At 54.0% G+C, this 27,166-nt stretch overlaps 1 long non-coding RNA gene across 1 annotated transcript; it reads right to left on the bottom strand.

The window, feature by feature from the left end:
* Positions 1 to 1,208: 1,208 nt before the first annotated feature.
* LOC112547299 (uncharacterized) lies at positions 1,209 to 25,455 on the bottom strand. Its single transcript, XR_012895670.1, has 3 exons — positions 19,948 to 25,455; positions 5,091 to 5,172; positions 1,209 to 3,277 (listed from the first exon to the last, which is right to left on the bottom strand). It is a non-coding gene; the product is annotated as an uncharacterized LOC112547299 (long non-coding RNA).
* Positions 25,456 to 27,166: the final 1,711 nt, after the last annotated feature.

The following is a 27,166-nucleotide window of genomic DNA, read 5'->3' as shown; positions in this document are numbered from 1 at the left end:
TCCACACTGCCATGTGCGAGCTGTGCTTTTATGCAAGAGCTCCCATGGCAGTGTGGACGCTCGCTTGCGCAAGAAAGCTGCGACGGCCATTTTAGCCATAGGGCTTTCTTGCGCAAGAAATCTCTGCCGAGCGTCCACACTGCCCTCTTGCACAAGAGCTCCTGCGCAAGAGGGCTTACACCCGTCAAAAAAGAGCATAGCTCTTGCGCAAGAAGCCCCCTCTTACCACGCCGTACTGCAAATTTCCTTGCGCAAGAGCAGGCGGGCAGTGTAGACGCTCTGCGGATTTTTGCGCAAGAACGGCCATACTTGTGCAAGAAGCCGCGAGTGTAGACATAGCCCTGGTGGTGAACTGCGGTGAGTGGTGCAAAGGGACTGCAGGGGCTGATCCCAATTTGCATAGACACACCCATCCCGTCTAGTATGTGCTCACAGCAGCCCAAATGGTCACTTTGGCCACTGTGGGATCCCCAGTCTCTCTGTTATTGAGGCAGGGGGGATAAAAATGTTGTTACCCTGATTATGCGAATCAAGGACAATGGACTGGTGGAACTGTTTATGACAGAGGGATTCACCATAACCTAAGTAACACTCGCTACACAAGGGGCATGGGTTCCAAAGCCAGCTAAATTGAGAAAAGTTGGGGACAGGTCTCTATGCCTGGTGGTGGGGCCCTGTCTGAGGGCCTAAACAGCACCAGTTCCACTGTCTCCTTCCTGCCTTCACTGTGGAATATCAGAACTAATTTGGATTCTATGAGGAGTCTAGTTGTGAGCTGTGGCATTGACTTCACTGTGGGCCAGTGGAGCACTGGTACTGAGGCTCCTCTATTATGAGCTGAACTTGCTGGAGAGCTGAAATCACTGTGGGAAGCCTGGTGCTGAGCTATTAGCAGAGCGGTTTGCAAGGACAACCAGCAAGCGCAGGTGGACAGCAGAGCAGTTGCGGGGGGACCTGCGTGTGCGGGCGGACAGCAGAGCGGCTGGCGTGGACGACGTGCGGCTGGTAGGAGCGGCAGCAGGCAGCCAGTGGAGCAGCGGCAGGCGCAACCAGCTGGTGGCTGGGGCGTGGACTGAGATGGCTGGCGGAGCCGGACAGTTCGTGGGACAGCTGAGGCGGCTCACTGGACGACAGATGGAGTGTGGCGGGGTGACTCACGTTGATGGCGGTGGCAGAACCCTACGGAGAGGCGGGGCCATTGGCGGACCACGTAAGGTAAGGTGTATCAATCCCCGCCCCTCCAGGTTGGGATGGTAAAACCCTGCCGGGTGAACTTTTGAATCTGGGCTACGTCTAGACTGGCATGATTTTCCGAAAATGCTTTTAATGGAAAGTTTTTCCGTTAAAAGCATTTTCGGAAAAGAGCGTCTAGATTGGCAGGATGCTTTTCTACAAAAGCACTTTTTGCGGAAAAGCGTCCGTGGCCAATCTAGACGCGGTTTTCTGCAAAAAAGCCCCAATCGCCATTTTTGCGATCGGGGCATTTTTTGCAGAAAACAGTACCGTGCTGTCTTCACTGGCCCTTTTGCGCAAAAGTCTTTCGGAAAAAGACTTTTGCCTGAACGGGAGCAGCATAGTATTTCCGGAAAAGCACTGACGATCTTACATGAGATTGTCAGTGCTTTTCTGGAAATTTAAGTGGCCAGTCTAGACACAGTCTTGGGGTGTTGGACTTTTGGGACTTTGGGACTTTGGGTGATTCGTGGCGGGGGGAGGGTCTTTGCTCATGTTTGGTCTATAAATCCGAGTTGTGGTGTTTTCCCAAGTTAATGCTGATGTCGGTTACCTTGTATTATTAAAGGTTTGCTGCTATACTGAGGCTCTGTGCTTGCGAGAGGGGAAGAATTGCCTCTTTGAGGCACCCAGAGGTGCATGTAAGATTTCTCAGGTCACTGGGTGGGGGCTTGAGCCGGTGTTGTATTACCTTGTTGGGAGGAGACCCCTAGATACTGAACCTGGCCCTTGCTGCTATTAACTCCGCCTGGCAGAAGGGTTACGTATGCAATTGCCCGATTCACTTGCACAATCATAGTAACTCAAGGCCTAAATTGGGTGGGAGTATGCACATTTTTCACGCATACTTACGTGTGCCAAATTTTAAAAATCAGGCAATCGGTGACTTACCCCAGCGCAGCTCACAGATCCTGCGGGGGCTAAGACACAGATCCCCTGGTATTTACTTCTGTGCCTGAACACTGACTCCATTTTTTGTCCCATGTGGTGGTTGTTTGTAAGTATACAGAGCTGTAGAGCTATGCCCATGACAAAAGTTTCAGATGAACACCCAGAAAGTTGTAGTTTGGTGCTTATCCAAACCACGCTAGGATGAATATCTCATGTCAATAAGGCTTCCACAACTGTATTTCTTATTTCCAGTCATGGCAAGAGCAAAACAGCATCTTGATACTCGATTCTAGTAAAAAAAAAAAAATGCAAACACAGCAAAACAATGAAGAAAAATACCTACCTACATTTAGTTTTCAAATCTCAACAGTCAGACATGTTGGGCAAAGGTTCCATCTGGATCTTCTGCATTCAACCACCCATAGAAACCCCAGCCTCCGACAAAGCCAACTCGTTCTGGTTTAAAAGAGTGTTTTTTCAATCTAGCCCAACGTTAGCTTGGCCTGCTCTTCTCCCGCCAACTGCAGCAGCTTAGTTCAAAGAGGGCAACGCATGTAATAAAGTGAAAATTGGGGTTTCAGTTTCATGGCATGCCTTTACAAAGATGTGTTTATCCTTCTTGTTCAACGCCAGATGAAAAAGTTTAAGGTCTAAATTAGTTTTGCCCTCTCCCATTCGTTTATTTACATTATAATAATCCACTGTCTGTGAATTGTGTCAATTATTCTTTCCTCTTGGCAAGCCGAGAATTCTTTGTTCCTCACTCGTTTACAAAAGTGAAATATAGGTGAGGTTTAGGACCTTTTAATCCTCCTATGTAATTGCTGCTCCCTGCAGACAGCGCCGCATTTTACAATCGCTGTGCGGGGCTGCTAGACTCAGATTAGGCACACAAAGTCGCTTCACTTCATCAAAGGGTTCCTTATCTAACCAAGGCAGCGCCACGACAAACGCTCCCCAAGTCTCAACGGCCTGGTGTTTATTTGACCGCCACTGAAATAAATAAATTTCCTTTCGACCAACGTGCCAAGGCTGGAAATTTCCCGGAGACGTCTGTCTTGGGCAGTCGGGTGGGTGGGAATTTTGGCGCCGTGTGATGGGGGCGCTTTTGAAGTGCGTTTTCCACATTGGAGGAGCCCAGATCAGGATGAAACTAAAATGACATGAAGAAATAATCCTCCATTCAGTCCTGAAAGGATTATTCTAATTACTTTGATTATTAAAGATCAGACAGATTTTTTTCAGCACAGGAGCATAAGTAAACCCAACCAGAAATACAAATCCTCACTGGGAATTGAAGAACGTCTTAAATAAACAGAGGGAACAAATGAGCTCTGTGACGGATATACAAGGCTTCTGTCTACAGCCTTAATCAGGCAGGCCTACCTCTGGTTTACTGGAGGCTAGGCCTTTGTGAGAGTTTGAATAGGGGCTAAATATCCCTTGAAATCAGAACTCTTTGGCTTCGTGAGCATATAGGCCATCTAGCCTTGCTCTTTTCAGATGCAAATGCAAGTGGTTTTCTTCTTTATCTCTGGAGTAAGATGCTGGTGTCAAGCTGGGCGTAGATGAATAAAACTGGGAATTTATGCTTTATTGAGATCTGGGTTTTTTTTTTTCCTGCTAAGCCTCATTTCTCACTGCCTCTCTCTGGAAAGAAAAAAAAAAAAAAAAAAGCACAGATGGTCTCTTCTGACCTGCTATTTATCATTCCAGCAAGAGCTTAGTCAGTGTAATGCTCCACAGCAATTCATTTAAGGACTCTGTTTGTTTCTGCTGATGAGGACTGTTAATTTGCACAGCAGTCTCATTAGGCCTAAACCACCAATTAATTTCTTTTGTTCTCATTAAATGGCTGATTCCTAAACATTTCGGCGGCAACAATGGACGACTCAAAGCTGCAATTCAGCCACCCTTCATCTCTGGGCCGAGTATAGATTGCTGGCGAGCAAGTCATTCTTCTGAAGAGCGCTCTAGAGGGCCGGCGGGGAACAATGGCTTCCGTTCATTTTCTCAGGCCCAATCCACGCATGCAAAACAGTTCATTAAATACATACATCTTGCCAGCAAACAACTAGCGAAGCCGGGAAACAAGTGTTCTTGAAGCCTTTTCGCTTGCCATCCCCTTCTTGCCATCCCCCAAGGAAGCTCTTTTCTAGCAGACAAGGAGCACAAAACAAAGGGGGTTTCCAATCGTTTCAGCATGTCTAAAATAAAGGGGGTTTTTTTTTGTCTCTGCTCCTTTCTGGACTTGTCTGGTGATGGGAGCATGCGGGCCAAGACTGCCTTGTGGTTTGTATTTTCCAGCTCGGTCACACGATTTGCAGCCGCAGTGAAGAGTCCTTGACTGGCGCTTAGCGATTTAGTCCAAGAAGGTGTCAGCTTTTGTCTGCCAGCGCGGAGAGGACAACAATTTAACCTCGTTTGACTTGCCGGCAATTCAGGCGTTCTTCGGAGAGTAAAAGACCCAAAGGGAGGCTATGCACCAGCTTCCCACACAGCCAAGCGAACCTCTGTGCAGCCGCCTGACATCAAACACGACACTGCGCTCACACGGCTTTCTAGCGTAGTAGTGCCTCTCGCTGTGTGTTGCCAGTGTTTGTTTTCACAAAGCGTTTTGAGGGGAGGTGGACAGTACTAGCTTGTGCAACACTTTTCATCCGCCAGTCTCAAAATGCTTTTCATGGGGGGATCATTATCCCCATTTTACAGATGGGAAAACTGAGGTACCGAGCAGGCAAGTGACTGGCCCAAGGTTATCCAAAGAAGCAGTGGCAGAGCTGGAAATGGAACCCTGAGTCCTTCTCCAGGACTTGTTACAGGCTGTCTGGGCTTTGGGGACAGTGAGAGGGCGGGTGGGGAGAGCAGGAGGATGCACAACAGCTGAGCGGTACCACGGATTCACAACTGAAACGCGATACTGAATTCCGTGCAACGCTTGTAGCCGGTCTGCTATCAACACTCACCCCCTGCAGTGCAGTCTCCGTGTTTTCTCCTCTTGTCCATGGCCACGTTTATTCCTTTCCCAGACCAAGGGCACAGCAAAAGCTAGAAAGAGAAAGAATGTGAAATGCTGCCCCTCTTTGCCAGCTCAAAGAATCCTAGGGCAAGAAGAGATCTCTGGAATCACCGAGGCCAGCCCCCTGCCCAAGGCAGGACCAATCCCAACTCAATCAACCCAGCCAGGGCTTTGTCAAGCCGGGACTTGAACACCTCTAGGGACGGAGATTCCACCCCCTCCCTAGGGAACCCAGCCCAGCGCTTCCCCACCCTCCTAGGGAAAGAGTTTTTCCTAATCTCCAACCTAGACCTGCCCCACTGCACCTTGAGCCCATTGCTCCTCGTTCTGCCATCTGCCCCCACTGAGAACAGCCTCTCTCCAGCCTCTATGGAACCCCCTTCAGGAAGTTGCAGGCTGCTCTCAAATCCCCCCTCACTCTTCTCTTCTGCAGACTAAACAGACCCAAGTCCCTCAGCCTCTCCTCATAAGTCATATGCTCCAGCCCCCTAGTCATTTTGGTTGCCTCCGCTGGACCTTCTCCAATGTGTCCACATCCTTCCTGTAATTGGGGGTCCAGAACTGGACACAATACTCCAGATGTGGCCTCACCAAAGCCGAATAAAGGGGAATGATGACATCTCTGGATCTGCTGGCAATGCTCCTCTTAATGCAACCTAATGTGCCATTAGCCTTCTTGGCTACAAGGGCACACTGTTGACTCATATCCAGTTTCTCATCCACTGTCACCCCCAGGTCCTTTTCTGCAGAGCTGTCCCCAGCCTGTACCAATGTTTGGGATTCTTCCGTCCCAAGGGGAGAACTCTGCACTTGTCCTTGTTGAACCTCATCAGATTTCTTGTGGCCCAATCCTCCAATTTGTCTAAGTCACTCTGGACCTTATCTCTGCCCTTAAGCGTATCTACCTCTCCCCCTAGTTTAGTGTCATCCGCAAACTTGCTGAGGGTGCAATCCATCCCCTCATCGAGGTCATTAATAAAGATATTCAACTCCATCTCCTGTGATGGAGATTCCACAACCTCCCCAGGCAATCTATTCCAGTGTGTAAACACCCTACTGGGAAGTTTTTCCTAATGTCCAACCTAAGCATCCCCTGCTGCAGTTTAAGCCCTTTGCTTCTTGTTCTATCCTCAGGGTCCAAGGAGAACAATTTTTCTGCCTCCTCCTTGTAACACCTGTTTAGATATTTGAAAGCTGCTCTCATGTCCCCTCTCAGTCTTCTCCTTTCCAAACTAAACGAGCCCAATTCCTTCAGCCTTCCCTCCTAGCCCATGTTGTCTAGACCTTGAATCATTTGTGTTGCTCTTCTCTGGACCTTCTCCGATTTCTCCCCATCTTTCCTGAAATGTGGTGCCCAGAACTGGACACAAGACTCCAACCGAGGCCTAACCAGCGCAGAGCAGAGCGGAAGAATGACTCCTCGTGTCTGGCTCACCACATACCTGTTCATGCCTCCCAGGATCATGTTTGCTTGTTTTGCAAGTGTCCCGCTGTTGACTTATCTTGAGCTTGTGCTCCATGATGACCCCTCGATCCCTTTCTGCAATGCCTCTTTCTATGTGAAGTAATACTCATCTACACACTTCCTCTCAAGGGGCAGGTTATTTTTGCCTGTCATACAGCTGAGGTAGCTGTTACTTGGCTCCAGACTTTACCTACAACTGGTGGCAGCAGGAGGTGCACCAGCTACTCCCCTTGTCCAGGTTTACATGAGCTGCCTTTTCTGGAACCATAGTGAAGGCTGCCTCTGAGGTTGGCATCTGGTGCTTTGCATTCACTGCCCCAGTTTGCGTTGCACCTAGCGCATCTTTGATGGATGCGCTAACGCAGGGGTGTCCAAACTTTTTTCAGAGAGGGCCAGATTTGATGAAGTGAACATGCGTGAGGGCCGACCATTTTGCCTGACATTCTTTGAACCATTAAAATTAAATGCAAATTAACTATTTTATGCAAAGTTTATTGCAAACGGCATACTTTTCATTGCGTCACATGGATGACAAATCTAAACAGGTGTTAAATCACTCTGCCTTTCATATCTGAAGGCCAGATGAAAAAAAAATCCAGGAAGGTGAAATATATGTCAGGAACATTGTAAAGTACATTACATATTAGTGGTAATAAAGGTTGTCTGTCAACTTTTAAGTTCAAAAAATACGAACAGGAACATAACACCAAGTATACATGTTGTGTCCAAATATATTTATAACTGATTTAGACCAACTGACATTAACGGAGATTTTACAATGTATTCATCTCAATACATATGGATTCGTTGGGAGCCATAAAAGATAGATATTGCCAAATTACCTGGGGGGCCGTATTAAACCGGAACACGGGCCGCAATTGGCCCGCGGGCCGGACTTTGGACATGCCTGCTCTAAAGGCACAAAAGTTCAAGCATGACTCAGCCATGGAAGCAGGGCAAGGGGCGGGGAGACCCTCATTAAACTACAAATCTCTTTTACAAGGTCTGGTCTGATCCGGCCCTGGGAGCCGAGTCGCTTCTGCCTTGACCCAACGGCACCTCATTGGTCAGCCGGCGGGGACCGGAAAACATCCCCTGCCCCCATCTCTCACCAGACCTGTCAGAGGAGAGACCGAAAGGGCGGACTGCACCGGGAGAGACTGCACCTCGATTAGATCTCGTTTTGCCAGGCACCAAGGGCATGTCCCATCACACTGTGACCTGCCAGGATTTAGCTGAGCTGCAGGGGGGTGTGTGTGTGTGTGTGTGTGTGTGTGTGTGTCCATCTTGACTGCAGCAATCCGCAGTGAAAGGCCCATCTTTAAGACAGGAAATTGAGCTGTGCAGTTATGTCAAGACTCCCACTGGGGCCTGCGAAGATCAGACACACGCTCCCGGCCAAGGCCAGGCATGAGGTGCCAACGGCGCTATAAGATGTGCATCCCCAAACACTGACGCAGCACGTGCAAGTAGCAACTACGACCTGAGATGTGGGTCATTGTTGCAGGGCCCGGTTTCACTTTTCTGCGTAGCGCGGGAAGTTTCTGAGCGGGGAGGTGAGAACTCTCGAATGTCTCGACTCTTGAGGGAGCCAGACCGGAGGGAAACGCCCCAGACTCCTGACGCAGCACTGGGAACGGGCGCTGCTTCGTGTGGCCTTTTGTGTCTTGAACAGCCGGTGCAGGTACCGTCCTCGCCCGACATTTGCGTTCGGGAGAAACCAGCCGGCTCCTGAGAAGCTGCGATTCTTCGCAGGAATCGCCCTCGATGGCCGTTGTTTGCGCAGCTCCTGCATTCGACACGTCCCCTGATTTGGGGGGAGTCCAACGGACGTGTTTTAGTAGCCACAACACCTTCACTTCCAGCAAGGGGTTAAGGCCCAGAGGGGTGGGTGCTCTAAGCTGCAGTGAGAGAGCTCTCCGGTTGGCTTAGGAGCTCAAGTCCTCGTGAGCAGCAGTCGCTCTGTCAGCAGGAGAAGCATTATTCACACTGGCGCTTAGGCCCGGATAACTTCTGTCCCCCCTGGAGTGACATGCACTATACCCAAGTAATTTGTAGTGTGCACGGAGAATTAACTAACCAACCTCAGGGCAGGCCCTTTCACAGTGATGAAACCTGCTTGGTTGGGTAGGCACGCATGGGTAATATTACATTCACGGGGGTGTTGAGAGCCAGACACGAGGAGTCGTTCTCCCGCTCTGCTCGGCTCTGGTTAGGCCTCAGCTGGAGTCTTGTGTCCAGTTCTGGGCACCACATTTCAAGAACGATGTGGAGAAACTGGAGAAGGTCCAGAGAAGAGCAACAAAAACGATGAAAGGTCGAGAGAACGTGAACTAGGAGGGAAGGCTGAACGAACTGGGCTTGTTTAGTTTGGAAAGGAGAAGACTGAGAGGGGACGTGGCAGCGGTTTCAAGTATCCGAAAGGGAGTTACAAGAAGGAGAGAGAAAAATTGTTCCCCTTGGCCTCTGAGGGTTGGCTGATGGGGCCCTTTTTCTGCCTGGGGCCGTCGTACACACCTCGTGTTTGCAGGCTCGCTGTGGGGAAGGCATGGCTGGCCTGTTTTCAGGGCTCTGGGTGAAGCTGCCCATAGAGGTGGACATTTGAGTTTGCGAGTTTATGTTAACTCAGAGGCAGGGCCGGACTAAGGGGTGGGCTAGCCGGGCAGCCGCCCAGGGCGCCAACCTACGAGGGGCGCCCCGCTCCCAGCAGGCTGCAGCAGCTGCCCAGGCCGGGGGCCATGTTAACCCTAGCAGCACCGGCCAGCAGCGCCCTTTCCCTCGCGGCCGCAGGGCCCTGCATGGCCAGGTGCAGCCCACCCCAGGCGGCCCGGGGCTGCACGTCATCGGCGGTGGCTGGGCCGACTGTGCAGTGCATGCGCCATGTGTCTGCCCATGTGCCCCGGGGGTGGGCCCGCGTGTGTACCATGCGCCCGGAGGCAGGGCTGTGCGTCCTGGGGGTGGCGCCGCGCCTGGGGCCCGGAGCACCAAAATGGCTCGGGCCGGCCCTGTTCGGGGGGGGGGTGTGGGAGGGATTGGGCCTTCGTTTGCCATTTTGCCTAGGTGCTTTCAGGTGTGTGATGGGAGGCAGCCGCCGTGCCTGAATCCAGGAGCCAGGGCGGCCTTCTGGGAGGCAGGCTGAGAGCGGGAGCGAGGCCCGAGGGTCATGCGGGGCCAGGAAAGGCTGGTAGGCAGCTGCCGGGAGGAAGGCTCGGTCAGAGGGAAGGGGAAGGACTCTGTGGGCCAAGGGAAGGTGTTGGGAGGCGGAGACTGAGGCGAGGAGCTGACCCTACACAAAGGGGCTGCCGCCGTGAGCTCAGCAGCCATTTTCAATATCTGCTCTTCTCGTGGCTCGTGCAACTGCAACCCTGCCACGTTTCTAGGGTTGCCTGGAGACCGACGCGGGGCCCAGGGAAGCCGCATGTCCCTAGTTGTCCCCATCAGGAGCTCAGCTCGGAGATTCGGATTTTTAAGGCCAGAATTATCGTGTGATTATCTAGCCCGGCGGGTTTCAATCGACGGGGCACGGCCCAGCGCTGGGCGGTGCAATGGCAGCGCTGGGTCTCGTTGCTGCAGGGGGATCAGCTGAGCAGTGGGGGGCTAAGGCAGCTCCAGAAGTGGCTGGTAGCAGGCCCGGCTCCTGGGGTGGGGGGTGGGAGCGCACAGAGCCCCGTGCACTGCCCCTGCCCCGAACACTCCCTTTGGCTGGGAAGCTGCGTTTGGATGCAGTGTGGTCCGCGAGGCCAGGAGAGGCAGGAAGCTGCCTTAGCCCCCCGCTGCACCGCTGGCCAGGACCCTCTCAAGGTCAGCCCTTCCTGCCCCAGCCCTGCACTTCCCCAAAGCCGGAGTCCCCTCCTGTGCCCCAAATCTCCCATTTTCAGTCCCACCCCAGAGCCAAATGACGAGAGAAGCTATGTCGAAATCAGATTGAAATCAGACATGCAATCTGTGTAGCTCAAAGTGTGTATCTTATCTGGAGCTACGGTGCAGGGTAGTGCACCCCTAGAGACCAACCAATATGTCTATAGGATCATGAGCGTGTGAGGGCACAAATGCACTTCTTCAGATGATTGCGAGTGGAATTAACAAACCAAGAGCTCTCTATAACAGCAGGAGTACCTGTCAATTGTAGGACCCGTGTTAATGCGGCTAATGAGGTGGGCTGGATGTGTGTCATTCATAGCTTTTGATGTGGAAATGCAAATGTTAAAGGCAGGAGAAATGGGCTTTGTGATGCACCAAACTGTTCGTGACTTTGTTTAGGCCCAGGGTAGCGGTGTCAAATCCATAGATAAATTCTAGTTCTGCAGACTCGCTCTGTGACTGGCTGGTGACCTTCCTTTGTAGAAGGGTGGCTGCTGTTAACTCCATGGCTGAGTGCCCAGGCAGGTTACAATGTTCCCCTCCAGGTTTGTGTGTGTTCCCATTTCCGATGTCCGACTTGTGTTCATTGATCCGTTCTCGCAGAGACAGTCTGGTTTGGCCGATGTCCGTGGCCGAGGGGCACGGCTGGGGGCACCCCATGCAGATCTGAACCTGCCGACACACGTGGGGGCATCCGAACCTGCCTTTTTGAGTCAGGCCTGTTCTGAGCCGGCCGGATACTACGGCACGTGCCTGATCAAACCAGTTCCCCTTTCTGCTAGAGCCGGGTCTTGAGCACTCAGCTTAACAGCTGTGGCTCAGCAGCCAGGCCAGTAGTGAACCAAGCCGAAGGAAGACAGGAGCTGGCTTCACCCCACCTAGCCGCGTGGAGACTAGGTGACCTCGGTGCACGTCTGTGATAGAAACATGGGACTCCGGCGGTGGCATCGCCTTGCCGGGGCGGGGGGTGCAGAACTGCCTCCCGGTTAAGAAGTGGAGGGTGTTAACTAACAATAGCTCATTGTGTCGGTTGGGTTGGTGAGGATTTATGGTGTCATAGTGGCCCGACAGCATAAGCAAACAGTGACCAAAGAGCAGACCAACAATGAGTAGCTAACAGCAGAAGAAAGAACCTTCAGTTCCCTGGGAATGAATGAGACAAACAATACAAGCGCACAATTCAGCAGAGATAGCCAAACAAGATTGACATGGTTCTTTGGTGCCGCTCTGGCTCCTTCCAGGCACGGAGAAAGATGATTCCTTAAACAAATCCAAACAAGCGGGAGAGAAACACATGCCAGTAAGTAGCATAGATTCATGGACTCGTAGAACACTAGGACTGGAAGGGACCTCAAGAGGCCATCGAGTCCAGTCCCCTGCCCTCATGGCAGGAGCAAGCACCGTCTAGACCTTCCCTGACAGGTGTCTGTCCAACCTGCTCTTAAATATCTCCAGGGATGGAGATTCCACAACCTCCCTGGGCAATTGATTCCAGTGTTTAACCCCCCTGGCAGGTAGGATGTTTTCTATAATGTCCAGCCTAAACCTCCCTTGCTGCAGTTTAAGCCCCTTGCTTCTTGTTCTATCCTCAGAGGCCAAGAAGAACCATTTTTCTCTCTCCTTATAACACCCTTTTAGGTATTTAAAAACTGCTCTCATGTCCCCTCTCGGTCTTCTCTTTTCCAAACTAAACAAGCCCAATTCTTTCAGTCTTCCCTCAGAGCTCATGTTCTCTAGACCTTGAATCATTTTTGTTGCTCTTCTCTGGACCCTCTCCAATTTTTCGGCATCTTTCTTGAAATGTGGTGCCCAGAACTGGACACAAGACTCCAACTGAGGCCCAATCAGCGCAGAGTAGAGCGGAAGAACGACTTCTCGTGTCCCATATATAATTTCGTGTGGGGGGAGGGAGGATGGATTGCTGATTCTTATAATGGTGTAAGTCAAGAGTAATTCCGCTGCTGATGGTGCCTTTACGCCAGTGTGAAACTGGTGTGAGCAAGATCAGAACTGAGTCTGAAAAGGGAAATTTGCAAAGACACAATCACTGGGGATGAGGCCGAGGGGTGACAAGAGAGACCTCTCCCCTCCCGTGTCCTCCACCCCGCGGGTATTTCCTGCTACCTCTTGTGCTGACCCCTCGACATTATTTTTCCCCATTTTGCAAAGCACATGGTGCAAAGACCTTGACTCCCCTCCCCCATCCTGGCTTTCATCACGTCCTCGCGCTCGCAAGCTAATTAGTTGAGTGTCACCCGTGCCGATGACACAACATCTTATGGCAACGACAGCCAATGCTTACATGGAGCAAACGGCATCAGAGACATATTTAGGGCACCTGCCTGTTCCTACAGTTTAGCAGATGGAAATAAGGAGATGCCAGTAGCATGTGGCCATGTGGGGCTCCGCAGACGACTCTACTCTAGGCTATTTCTAGGCGGAAGCATGTTACTATTGACTGGCGGATTCGAGATGTTCCCTTCTCGCCATGGAGCCTGGTGCTGTTGTCGGGGCCAACTGGGGTGGTGCTGGTGATATTTTAGCTCCAGACTGGATTGGTTTTATAAAAGAGCTGATCTGCTTCAAGGGTTCATTGTGGGGAAGTTCTGTGGGCCGTGTTCCACGGGCGGGCCAACTTGCTCAGCGGGGGTCAACCTGTTTGATCAGGCCACCTCTTCTTTGTGGCTGTCGTCATTTTTGCCTGGCCCCGCTGTCACACACCAGTATCCATCCTGCCACCCAGCACCCATGGCCGAGTGTGCAGCAGCAGCTGCTGGCCTGGAACCCGGCTCTGAAGGCGCGGCTGCTGCCCAAAGGACAAGGTGCTGTGATATGGTACTGCCGCCCTTACTTCTCCACTCCTGCTGCTGGCAGCATTGCTGGGCTAGCAGCCGCTCTTCTCCTCATGCTTCTCGTACCCCCCCCCCCCAGAATACATTGTGCCCCCTCTCCTGGGGCGGGGATCATCCCTCAGTTTGAGAACCTCTGGACTAGAGGACCACCAGCGTCCCTTCTGGCCTGGAAACGGAGGACTTGGGTGGAGTCCGAAGGAGACAACTGTAGACCGTGCTTCATCCCTCAGAAGTTCCTCACAAGAACCTGACCTCCGTGAAGGCTCAGGGTATGCTCCTCCCCATGGAAAGCAGGGCTGACTATCGACCCACCGGCAGAACGTCTCAGGGTGAAAATGGCGTCTACGGAACTGTAGTGGAAACAATTAAATCTGGCCCGCCTCACAGGTGGAGACCGTCCCAGCCAATCCCTGTGACCCACAAATACAGGCGCGTGCAGTTTTTAAAAGGAGCCAATCACTGACTTTCCAGCAAGCGTCACTGACACGGGATGCCGGGCGATCTACAGTTGTCTCTACTGCACGGACGAATGGTACAGTGACCCTTGAAAGGCCCCTTGTTGGGGACCACCCCCCCCCCCATGCCTGCCACGCGTTCCCTGCCCCTAATGAAGACAAATGGCTGATCTCTCCATCTGTTCGAGCAACTGCTCCATGAATTTGGAGGCTGGGATTGTGACAAGCTTTTCCAATGGACATTAACCCTTTAGTGAGCGGGCTGCTGTCCCTGACAGGGAGAAGATACACTTGTTGGAGGCCATTCCTGGAGAACCTCAACGTGTCCAAGGACTTGATGTGGATCACAGTTATTTATAGCATCTGGCACATAACGACCCCAGTCATAGATCAGGTCCCACAGTGCAAGGCGCTGTACATACCCAGAACAAAATGGCGGTCTCTGCCCCAAGGACTTTACAAGGCAAATATAAGAAAAGAGACTCACTGGCTACCGACACACTAAGCAGAGAGCCCAAGGAAACAGAGAGACTCTCTTGACTCTCTTGACCTCAGCACACCGGAGCCTGGTCTCATGTTTTTTGTCAGCATCTGGCAAAGTGAGTTTTCTGGAGGGCTTTGGGAGAGGCCGGCAAGGTAGCTTTGTGGCTGTGTATGGGGACTTCCTCCCACGTGTGAGAAACACCCTGGGGTACGTCTAGACGACAGGCTTTTGTTGACAGAAGTTCTGTTGACAGATACTGTCAACAAAGCTTTTGTTGACAAATAGCATCTAGACGACATCCAGTTCTGTCGCCAAAGCAAGCCGCTTTGTCGACATGAGAGCGTAGACGCAAAGGACAGTGTAGATGCAATAACGCCTTCTGTCGACAGAACTCTCGACAAAAGGCGTTATTCCTCGTAGAATGAGGTTTACCGCCGTCGACAAAACTGCTGCGTTCTGGCAACGTTATGTCATCAAAACTCTTTTGTCGACAAAACCCGGTAGTCTGCACACACCCTGGGATTCACCGCATGGGCAATGGCAGCTGTCTCTCTCCACAGGGTGTGAGGGATAACAAACAGGGTGGAGCTTCCACAGCCAGCGACACCCTGCAGCATGTGTGTCTGCTGGTGGTGCACTTTTGCACATGCCTTGGTGCACAGAACAAAATGCATTCTGCACATGCGTAGAAAAAAGTTGAGGAACATTAGTGGCACCTTCTGCTGGGGTTGCATTACTGGGCCACACCAAACCCCAGTTAGGCTCTATGTCAGCCCCATATTGGAGGGCTCAGGCTGGATTTCCAGGCAGAGGGGGCGTGACGAGAGCAGCTAGAAATCAAGCCCATCGCTCCTTAGAATCAGATTCATTCTGGGTTCATTAGCAGTGGCCAGAAGAGACACCAGGGTAAGACGACAGGTGCTGTTCTCATTGCCCTGTGACGGCAAACGTGTGTAAAGCAACACGTGCCTGTCAGGGTCCCCGTATAACTATTTGCAAAACCCCCAACGCATCCAAATTTTCCACTAGCCATGCTGGGTCCACGCAGAGCCCTTGCGACACACAGCTGAACTTTCCCCCAAAGCCGTAAGGCCAGTCTCTGACCGAAGCTGCGTGAAACTTCACTGGGCCGCCTTGGCATGCCCGGAGTTGAGTGCCAGCTCGCGTCTCTCTTTGGCGGACGTGTGCAAAGAAAAAGACGCGCGAAAACTGCGAATGCTGAAGCCCCATCGAATCCGAAACAAACCATCTGTTTGCCTGGCGCGCCGCAAGGGGAGAATGCTTCCCCTGCTGCCAGCTCTGCATAAATAACCCATCGGTGCAAGAAACCCACCCACACGGGCTGGCTTTCTCCCGACGTCTGTTCTGCGGCTCCCCCTTTGCCTCTCCCGTTCCCAGCAGACTTCGCTAGCCATCGCTTGCCTGCCCTAGCCGGGTGCTGCAGCTCCCCAGGGTGCCACTGGGATGCCAGGCGGAGGCAGGATACGGGGGGGTAAGTCTAGCCACCACTTCGCTGTGGACACGTGGCTTGGATGGCAGTGGAGGTCGGGCTGTCTGGTGCAGCCCCACAAGAGGCCATGCTAGAAGCACAGCTGATGGACAGGGTGGGGTGGGGGAAAAGCAGTGGGCGCCGCTCAGAGGCAGCAAGCTGGCACCTCCTTTCAGAAACCCTCGGGGAGGAGCAACCCACGGTCGGGGGCTCCCCTTCTGCCATAGCGAACGGTGCCCCCGTAGCCAGGCGTCGTGGCCACGCTCAGCCCCACTGCTGGATGCTTGGGTAGCTGTTACGCATGGGGAGTAGACGTTTACTTTGTGCCACACCCGGCCGATTCGTTTCCTTGCAGCCAATCGGATTGCAGTATGCAGATGAGCCGAGGAACCACATTCGGATCTGAGGCTCGTGGAATTCTAGGGTGGAGTCATCGAGCCAGACCCCGAAGCAGGACCAACCACGTGTGACGACTCAAGGACGTGGTTCTGTTTTGGGCGTGTCTTGGCGGCATTTTTGTACCAGCCAATTCGCGTGTCCTCCTCCTCCTCCAGGTAGTTCCCTCCCTGCAGATCGGGCGCCCCCTGCCTGCATCCTTCAAGAGACCTGGCTTGGCTGCTCGAGCGACCTGCGCCCGGGGCTCTCTTCCTGCTCCACCACTGAATCTGGCGATCCCCCACCCACGTAGCAGCGCAGGCCGGTCCTTGGTCCCCCTTGGTGTGCGAGGAAGCGAAGTCAGACAAGACACCACGTGTTCCAGCGCGCCACGCCCAAGGTGCAGCCTTTTTCTCTGACCTGGTGTCCGTGACGTCACATGCCGTGGACCTGGGCTGGGTGGGTGGAGGCGTCAGTGAACCCCAGCAGCTGCCACGTGGCTCCAGCGCAAGGACGTGGCTCTGAGGATGTTTCAAGTTCCTCTGAGGCTTAAAGGCACCCACGTGGGCCGCTGCGGGGGTGTGGGATTGGGGGGGTGGATTGTCACGCCTGCTACAGCCCCCTTAACCCACGGTGTACTCACCACCGCTCAGTAGTGCACGGCTAGCGTAGCACCACGAGCACGGCCCGCCTTGGTCTTTGAGAACGGGTCACCCTCTGTGTGGTTCCCGTGGCTCACCAAACCCTCTGGCGGGAGGGGGGGGGCTAAACTGAAGGCTACTGGCCATGGTCCCATATTGGCCGTATGGCTCCAGCCCAGTAGCAGAGAGAGGGAGCCTTAATTAGAGAGAGAATCAGCGGATCATGGAATCCAAGGGCGGGCAGAGACCTCAGGAGCCACCAAGCCCCCTGCCCAAGGCAGGACCAACCCCGACTCCATCATCCCAGCCAGGGCTGTGTCAAGCCGGGACTTACACACCTCTAGGGATGGAGATTCCACCCCTCCCTAGGGAACCCAGCCCAGCGCTTCCCCACCCTCCTAGGGAAAGAAAGAGAGGAGCTAAGGTGAGGAGCAGGACTAGGCAGATGCCCTTTTCATTGAGGGTGCAACTAAAATTAGTGTTACTATTTTGGGCAACTCTAGGCCTGCTTCCACTGTGAGGTTTTGCCTGTTGGGCTAATGCCTCAACATTCAAATAGCAGGCTGTGTTCCTTAGTGGTTAGCGCACTAACTAGTGACTCTGGAGACCAGCATTCTAGTCCTGGCTCTTTCGTTGGCCTCCGGGGTGGGCTTGGACAGCTCATTTCCCTGAGTGTGCCTCAGTTTCTCCATATGTCAAATGAGGGGCCTGAGACTGACCGCCTTTGTGAGCTGCTTTGCGGGCTGATAACGCAAAAGGCGCTGGCTGTTCTCACCACTTCTCCGGCAGGCAAGTCTGGGTGAGGTGCTGATTGGCCACGCCACAGGGATGTCGTTATGTCATCGGCAACGGTGACGGCGTGCCGTTGCTTTTTCAGCTGCGGCGGCCCGGGAGAAGGGCTGCTCCCCATCGCGCGTGTGGAAGGCACATTCAGATAAAGGAAAACAATCAACAGGTGGCGCCGCAAAGAACAAACCTTCGACAACCCACAGTGTGACACCGCTGTAAATGGGCTTCTGCTACTGTAACCCCACACACACCTCGTGTGGGTCGCTGGCCCGGGCAGTGGCACTTAGCCCACTTACCGCGAGATGAGCACACGGGCGCTCCACAGCCGAAGCAGAGCACTCGCTGGCTTTTAGCTCAAGCTGTAGAGGCTCCTACACTCAGCTCCAAAGGTCCCAGGTTCAAACCTGCCTGGTGGTGGTTACAAGCGGGGACGCAACTGGGTCTCCGACGCTCCGCGTGCCCTTCCTCAGCTAGGAGGAATATGTACCGCACACCCCTAGTGTGGTCTCTGACCCATGCCGTGGCATTCAGACCACTTACAGCCGGACAGCAGAACAAGGGAACTCTACACCCTCAACTGGGTGCAAGCTGGCTTCATAGCGCAAGTTGCAAAGGTTCTTACGCTGAGGTCCCAGGTTCAAATCTTCCCTGTGGTGGTTACCCTGTGTTCTCCATTCCCCTGATTTCTCTTCTGCCGGGTGATGCCTGACAGTCTGACGTGAGTGAAGCCTGCTGGCTGTTGGGACGCCGGACTAGCCGTGGCGTCTGCCGGGCCTTCCCCTGCTCGGTGGAGGTGGATGGGAAACGTGAGTTGTGGTTTATAACATCTCACTCGCATGGAGCAAAAGGGACCGAGCAAATTGCTGGCAGCAGGGTTGCCAGGTGTCTGGTTTTTGCCCGGACAGCTCGGTATTCGGGTTCCCCGTCCGGTTAAAAAAAACCCAGAAAATACTGAACATGTGAAATGGCTGGTATTTCCTGTTTCCCTCGGCCCAAAGCCTGGCGGGGACAGCCGCATCTGGGGCGCGGGGGAAGGGAGTGCGGGACCATTTAAAGGTGCAGAACTTTTTTTTTTTTTTTTTTTTTTTGCTTAACAGCTTTGGTCTCCCCCTTTTTTTTCCCTCAACAGAATTTTTTCCTGGTGTTTTTTCTGTGTGTGGGGGGGGGGATGGGAAGGGTTTGGTATTTTTTGTTGAACCCTCTGGCAGCCCTAACTGGTGCTGCTGAGTGTCCTTCCCGCTGGTTTCCTGAACACCTTTAGCTCCAGAGCCACAGCAGCCGCCCCGTCCTCGCCATACAGACAAATAGCGCTGCTTTTTCGCAGGTCCGCACTCCCTCCCCAACCCGGTAAGGCCAGGGGGCTGGGCCCAGTAGCCAGCGAGGCTGCGGCTGTTAAAGGCAGCGCTGAGAAAGCTTCCGGAGGGTTTGAGAGAGCGAGGGCCAGGGGTCCAGAGGGCCTTGCCGGGCATGAGCAGGCGGGTTTGGGCTGGTCGACGGGGAGACGAGGCGCGTGCTGTGTGCGAGCCGGGGGCCCTGTCGGAGACAGAGCGCGAGCGACGCTCGGGGGGAAGAAACCCAACAGCTCTGAGCGAGAAATCAAAATGGGTGCGATGTTTCAAGACCCCTACGTGACCTAGGAGCCCAACGCCCTTTGGTAAGCAATGAGGCTTGTGCTCCTAAATCACTTAGGCCCTTTGGAAAATCCCAGCCAGGCTTTTTTCCTTAAGAAAAGCCCGCGGGGGGGGGGGGAGACAGCGCCTCCTCCCCTCCCCCCCGGTGTTGCCATTGGTTTCCTGTGAAGAGCTGGTCGCATGGCAGAGTTCGCTCGGTTTGTGGAGCCCTCTAGCATGCGGCTCGATGCTTTAGACGGGGCAAGGAGAGCCCATGGCCTGGGGGACTGAATCCGGCCCCTGAGGCTTGGGGCTCCCCCCCACATCAGAGAGCTAGTGCTCCGGTCCTGCAATCCCCCCATTCTGCCCAGACCCCCACTCCGTGCCTCACCCTACCTCCCATGCAGCCCCCCTCCCCCTAGCCTGCTCCTGCACCTTTCCTCCCGCCCAGACCCCGCACCCCAAACCTACTCCTCCGGCAACCACACTGACCTCATTTTTAGCCCCTCTTGAGAGTGGGGGGGGCACAAAGTCTACTAGCCTGGACCCCCCCCCCCCCCCGTAGCCTCTAGTGTGCGAGGAGGAGGTGGGGCCGGTCTTTTGCCTTCTCCATAGGTTTTTTTTTATATGTGCTTCTCACTTGGCACAGCCCCCCCCCCCGACTGATTTTTTGGTGAGTCATCGGCCCCCCCCGACCCCAAAAAGGTTCCCCGCCCTGGCCCTAGACACACACAGATGGTGCCATGGGACCGCAGACCAGCATGTCCTTCCTGTCCATCTCACCTGGCGATTCCACTGTGTCCATGGAAACAGCCCCGCTCCGCCAGCCCCTTTGGCTCGACCCCTTCCCAGGGAAGGCCGGCTGGGCATCCGGGCCCTAGGCTGGTCCACATTTCCCTGCAAGAGCTGGGGGCGTTTGCTCCATTCGGCAGGTGTCTGCGAGTGGCACGAAGCCGGCGCGCTCAGCAGCGTGCATCCAGGCAAAGCGTCCTTTACAAGAACACGGCACGGCACAGTGCAGCCAGCCGCTAAGACAAGCTGACGCTGCCTTTGTCCTCCGCGTGGCACATGCTGTATTAAACAGAGCGTGGTTAAAAAAAAAAGATGAAGAAGAAGGAGGTTAATGTGAAGGGAAACAATTGCTCACGGGATTAGCCATTCTCGGTACAAAACGCCTCGTACCCAGGTAGCCGCCAGATAACCACGGAGAGAGTCCAGCACAGCCGGGCTGAGACCACCTCCTCCGCCAGAGAGAGGTAACCCAAAGCCCTCGGCAGCCCTGGCCTCCTGTTGACAGCAGCAGCTTCATCACTGGGGCTAATTGCTGTGTAGCTCGTTGGCCCAAATCAATCTTTGCTGGAGCTCTACGTGAGGCCTGTGCGGGCGAAAACCTTGCAGGACTGGGGAGCTGTAGAACTAATCTCAGGCCTTGTCTACACTGGCATGGGTTTTAGCGCCAAAATCTGCCTTGTGGCGCCAAAACAATGAACACGTACACACTGCAATGCAATGTTTGCTGGGGAAAATACACCGTTTTGGTGACAAAAAACGTCCAGCCCTACAAAGGACTTTTGTTTTGTCCCCTCCCTTTATTGACGATAAAGAGCCAATGTGGACTCTGCTGTTTGTCTTGGTGAGAGAGCTGGCATCTGCCAGTATCCCACCATGCCTGCCCTGAGCTCAGTGTTCTGTGATCTCTGCTGCCCTGCAGGCATGCCCCTCTTCCTTTTCAAAGTTCTGGGAAGTCGCTGACAGTTGAGTGAGCTGCTCCGTGTGGGGAACAAATAACGAGCAAATCATTGGACTGCTCCTGTTCCGCCCAGCTAGGAACACTGCTGCAGGGCGAGGGCCGGAGAGAGACGGCAGAGCTGCTTTGACACTCCTCAGCATGGAGCACTCAGAGCTACTCATGATGCTGCTCCCAGCAGCGGAGGAGTCAGTAGGAGACCACGGAGAGAAGCGTCGGGATCAATTTGGCCTTCCCACCACACTGCCTTGTGGGATGCTTCCCCACAATGCTTTGCTCCATCTGGCCACAGGGGAGCGAGCCATGTGGCCATGAAATGTCGACAAGGGGAGGTAGAAAAACCGGTTTGACCATTTTTCACTTGTGCCGACCTTTGCATGACGAGACTACTTTTGTCACCAAACCGTCCCGTGTAGACACGGCCTGAATCGTGCTGACCAGCGACCACTGAGTTCTGCAGGGGCCCTGAAGGGCAGGAAGCATACTGCACGAGCGCTGCTGGTTCCTATGGCAAGTACAAATGCTCTTGACTTGTTGCCGTTGCAGCTATCTGGAAATGCAAAAACTTGCGTTGGCCCATATAGAGCAGGTACTCCTGGGCCTCATTACTCGTTTTTCCAGTCATGGCACATGCAGGCTGTCGGAAAATGTTGGTCCTCATGACCAGCCTAGCTTTTGGTGGAATCCTCATGCAAAAACTCATAGGAGGAAAAACCATGCGTGTGCCCAGCAAGGTGAGGTCTACGTGAGCTCTGTGGCAATGAGCTGCAGCCTTCCGAAACAAGTGTCTCATAGAACACTAGAATGGGGAGGGACTCCGAGAGGTCATCACGTCCAGCCCCCTGCCCTCACGGCAGGGCCAAGCACTGTCTAGCTCATCCCTGGCAGATGTCTATCCTCCCGGCTTTTAAATATCTCCAGAGATGGAGATTCCACAACCTCCCTCGGCAATTTATTCCTGTGCTTAACCACCCTGACAGGAGATTTTTTTTCCCCTAATGTGCAACCTAAACGTCTTGCTGCAGTTTAAACCATTTGCTTCTTGTCCTGTCCTCAGAAGCCAAAGAGAACAACTTGTCTCCCTCCTTGTAACACCCCTTTAGGTACTTGAAAACCGCTCTCCTGTCCCCTCTCAGTTGTCTCTTTTCTACACTAAACAAGCCCAATTCTTTCAGTCTTCCCTCCCAGCTTGTGGTTTCTAGACCTTTCATCATTTACTGTTGCTCTTCTCTGGACCTTTTCCAGTTTCCCCACGTCTTTCTAGAAATGCGGTGCCTAGAACTGGACAAAATACCATTGAGGCCTAGTCAGCGCAGAGCAGAGCGGAAGAACGACTCCTCGTGTCTTGCTCACCACACGCCTGTTATTGCCTCTCAGAATCAGCTTTGGGTTTTTTTTGCCAGAATGTCCCACTGTTGACTCATTTTAACCTGTGGCCCACTCTGACCCCTCGATCCCTTTCCGCAGGACTCCTTCCTGGACCGTCGCGTCCCATTCTGCGTGTGCGAAACGATTGTGCCTTCCTAAGGGGAGCACTTTGCATTGGTCCTTATTGAACGCCATCCTGTTCGCCTCTGACCATGTCTCCAGTTTGTGGTTTTGCCGATCATTGCATGGAAACCAGCCCCGAGCCGAATGTGAAATCGGGGGACCAGCCAAGATCAGCTCCGGCAAGCGCAAGAACTGGGCCGCATGCCTATTTACCACGGCAGCACACTATTCCAATGGCTCTTCTCCCTCCCCCCCCCCCCAAGCGCATTGCTCTGAGCTCTCCCTCCTCTGTCCCCCCCCAGGATTCAGCCCGTGCTGCTGGTGCCGATTCCACCTGTCCCTGCTGTGCCAGGAGAAGGGGCAGCCCAGGGCTCTGTGCCACGCCTGCTTTTATCTTGGTTGTGATGTTACATTTTTATGCTTTGACCTTTCAGGCTTTGATCTTTCTCTTTCTTTGAAACTCGGTGGTTTTTAGCACCATATCGACTTTTTAAATTTCTTATCCTCCCCGCGACCCAGTTGAAAGCTGTCAGAGCCTCCCTGGTTGATACAAAGGTAATGGGAAGGCATTAATAATCCAAGGGTGCCGTGGCAGGCTGTCCTTGCACGGTGAAGACGGAGGTGTGGAGGCCTGGTTTCTTTGTGCCTGATGGACAGCCATCACGTTCGCTTGCTCCAATTTCCCCTTTCCTACAGCCCTCATGCAGACGTTCGAGACACCAGGCCTTTGAAAGTGCGAGTCTTTTCATCTATGTTTAATATCTGCACTAGCAGGGCGGTATTAGCTGCTGGAATTTAAATAGCTTCTGTAGGCGAGTAGCTTTGCAGGGCATTGTTGCCAACGCCTCTCTCTGCGCAGGAAGAACCAATACAAGACACAGATTTTTTTTTAATAGGGAGCAGGTTTAAAACAGAGGGAGGTATTTCTTCATGCCGCACACAGCCAACCTGTGGAACTCCTTGCCAGAGGATATTGTGAAGACCAGGATTTTAACAGGATTCAAAAAAGAACTAGATACATTCATGGAGGTTAGAGCCATTAATGGCTAGTAGTCAGGATGGGCAGGGATGGTGTCCCTAGCCGCTGTCAGACGCTGGGAATAGGGAGGAATCACTGGACGATTCCCTGTTGTGTTCACTCCCTCTGGGGCACCTGGCATTGGCCACTGTGGGCAGACAGGACCCTGGGCTAGATGGGCTCTGGTCTGACCCAGTCTGGCTGTGCTTATGGGCTTATATTCTTCTATTTTCAATGTCGGCTAGCGCCACTGGATGAATGGGGCCCTGTGAGGGGACATCAGACTGCACCTGAGGAGACACGTTGCTGAGACGCACCTTGTCAGCGCCACGTTACCACATCACCGTCGTGCCACCGCTGAAAACAGCCCTCGGGTGCTGTGCATGCGCCTCGCGAGACACGGGCCTTGCCCCACGGCGGTGAGCAGCCCAAACAACGGGAGGGGGGAACAGCCGCACAGAGCGGAGCAGGGCCCCCCGCCGGCCAGGCCCCACCACAGGGCCTGCTGCTTGACGACCTGCTCAGTAACGCGTGGCTGGCTTTTCCGCGGGCGCGGGAGAGGGCCGCTTTCAGCCACGGCCCGTGGCGCTGCTGCCCCAGTGGGCCTGCCGGGAGCTTGTCTGTGCTAGCTCCAGGAGCTGCCCGCTTGGGTGGGTCTCACCCACTTTCCCCTGCCTGGCCGCTCAGCCTTGCTCCCTGTCCTGTGAGGGGAGTGGGGCAGCCATGGCCCCCCCTCGCCGCCCTCCCCCCGTCTCTGTGGGCGAGATGCAGAGGTATTACAGCTGCGTTCGTTGGGCACTGAAGCCCCTATGTGACTCCCACCGGCCGGGCCCCGGCCCTAGCTGTCCAAAGGTCAGAGACGGCGCGTCTTCCCCGCCTGCACCTGGGCTCTGAGCACATGGAGCCTGGCCAGGGAGCAGCAGGGGAAACTGAGGCTGGCAGAGCAGGCTGACAATCTTTGGTCTGCTACGGGCATGTAACAGCACTGCAACAGGTTGCATTCGAGAGCCCCTTGCAAAGCTAGAGCCCAGGCGCGTCAGGTGCTGTACATGGCAATAACCCAGAGTAGGGACCCAACCGCAGAGTGCTCGCAAATGAGGCATCACACAAGCCAACACATCGTGTGTGTGTGTGTGTGTTGGGGGGGGGGTCACAAAATACAGAATTATGCCAACGCCCCAGCTCAGCCAATAGCCAACCTATAATTAATACCCCCCCCCCCCCAGCTCAGCCATGCTGTCCCAGGGGGCCTTGCGTTCCAATGTGCTACTGCTGGGTGCTGCCTCGCTGGGCCCCTGCCACAGAGCCAGGATTCACAGGTTCCCCTAGGCCTGTGTCACGCGGAAATATTTCGTGTGTGGAATAACTGTTGTTATACGCACCAAGCATGTGCACCACCCATGCTGCCGCCAGTGTGGGCGCTCTGCTAATGCGCTGGGAGGCATTTAAATCACTGCTGGGCAGCCGTCCAAGTGCCCAGCTTACAGGGAACCCTGGCATAGGGCACCTGGAAAATTTGGGGCACGCCTGGGTCTTAATGTCCACTCACCTCTTCCTAGCCAGTTTCTGTGGCGTCACATCCTCAAGGGAGGGGCTAGGTGAAAAATACCTGCCAGGTCCCTTCACAGACTTTGACTCAGGCAAGATCCACTGGAGTTGGACTGAACCCGGGGAACAGGTACATGCTGGTGCAACCGCCACCAGGCGGGTTTGAACCTGGGACCTCCGGAGTGGAGTACAGGAGCCTCTGCCCTCGGAGCTAAAAGCCAGCTAGCGCTAGCCCCTGCTCTAGCGGTCACGTGGGCTTAACTGTTGCTGTGGTCTAGGTACCACTCGCATTGCTCAGTAACCACACTAGGGCTCTGTCTACACAGACGGGTTGTTGTGCTAGAAGTATGCAAATGAGGCTAAATGTGGAATATCGCCAAGCCTCATTTGCATACCTAATGAGCCGCCAGTTTTGCAGAAGAGGCTCTTGTGCTAGAAGGAGCTGTCTACACTGCCCCTTCTTGCGTAATGCTGCTACGCTGAGTATTTCCAGGAAGAACGGCATCGCACAAGAGGGGTTTTCTTGCGCAAGCAGGGGCAGTGTAGACAGCGCCTTCTAGCGCAAGAGCCTCGTCCACAAAAATGGCGGCTCATTAGGTATGCAAATGAGGTGCAGCGATAGGCCATGCTTAGCCTCATCTGGCGCCACAACCCGCCCGTGTAGCATAGCCCTTTTGTGTGGGTTACACTGGCAGGGGCTGAACGGCCTGTGGGCCAACAGGCCCTGAGTGTAAAACGGGCTTTAAAAAAATCGTTCATGACTGTGTGGCTGCCAGTTATAAAATCACAGCGCCAAACACTCGCCTGACCCCGGCCATCGGGCACTGCCGCACCAGCTGAGTCGTGCTGTGTAGGGCCCCATACAGCCAAAGGACAGCCCAAGTGTCCTTGGCTCCATGGGCCACAGCCGGGAAGTGCAGTGAAATGCAGGCCGCAGTGTACACCGTGCACCTCTAGCGCCACCCCTTCCAGGAGCCTGGTGCCACCTGCCAATGCTCCTGCTAACATTTTCCATCCTTGTGTGGAATAAATTTTGTTATGTGCGCCAAGACACAAGCAGCTGTGCACCACCACTCGAAACATGCTGGCAGCTGTGGGTGCTTTGCTAACCAGCTGGGTGGCATCTGGAGCTCCTAGGTGGCTGCCCAAGCACTTAGCTTACAGGGAACCCTGCTGCCCACCCCGCATCAAGCCCAGGGCCGGGTGAAGTCTGGGGGCAGCCCTGCATGCAGCACCTGCTCTCGGGTTGGGGGGGGGGGCACGGCTGCACTACTTGCATACGCAGTTCCTCATGCCACAGTGGGATTTACACCCCGCAGGGTGCAGCCGGGACAGTGCTGTGTAAGCGTTGGCCACACTGTAGCAGCACAGGGGTGGCAGGAGCTCGGCTGGCAGAGGAATTCCACCACCCTCGCTGTAACGGCCTCTACCGCGGCAGGCGAGGGCAGCTGATCGCCGGTGCTCAGGGCCCGGCCTGTCTCACACCCCACGTGTTGTCCACACCACCGCGGGGTAGCCCAGGCTGCTGAGCACACAGCCTGTCACAAGCCTCTTCTGTCGGACCACCGTGGGCGCCAGGTACTGCTAATTCACCTCACAGCAGCCACGGAGACAGTTACATGCAGGACCAGCTGAGGGAGTGCTGTATTGCCTTGCTAAGCCTCTGATATGATGCTCATAGGATCCCGTGGCTGGCAAGACATGCCCAGTCAAAAGGGACAGCTTCTGGAACCCTGAAAAGCTTTGCTCTTCTCCTTCCAACAGCAATGCCCCATTCCCTACCCCTTGGGGGTCTGCCGGCCCCTTGTCCCACCTGCTTTCATTCACAAAAGATGGGGAGAAATTGGAGAGGGTCCAGAGAAGAGCAACAAAAATGATTAAAGGTCTAGAGAACATGAGCTAGGAAGGAAGGCTGAAGGAATTGGGTCTGTTTAGTTTAGAAAAGAGAAGACTGAGGGGGGACATGAGAGCCGTTTTCAGGGATCTAAAAGGGTGTCATAAGGAGGAGGGAGAAAACTTGTTTGTCTTGGCCTCTGAAGCTAGAACAAGAAGCAAGGGGCTTAAACTGCAGCAAGGGAGGTTTAGGTTGGACATTAGGAAAAAGTTCCTAACTGCCAGGGTGGTTAAACACTGGAATAAATTGCCCAGGGAGGTTGTGGAATCCCCATCTCTGGAGATATTTAAGAGCAGGTTAGATA

The sequence above is a fragment of the Pelodiscus sinensis genome, chromosome 14, assembly GCF_049634645.1.
Source record: "Pelodiscus sinensis isolate JC-2024 chromosome 14, ASM4963464v1, whole genome shotgun sequence".
Taxonomy (NCBI): domain Eukaryota; kingdom Metazoa; phylum Chordata; order Testudines; family Trionychidae; genus Pelodiscus; species Pelodiscus sinensis.
The sequence above is the reverse complement of the archived record's forward strand: the minus strand, read 5'-3'. Positions and strand labels throughout refer to the sequence as shown.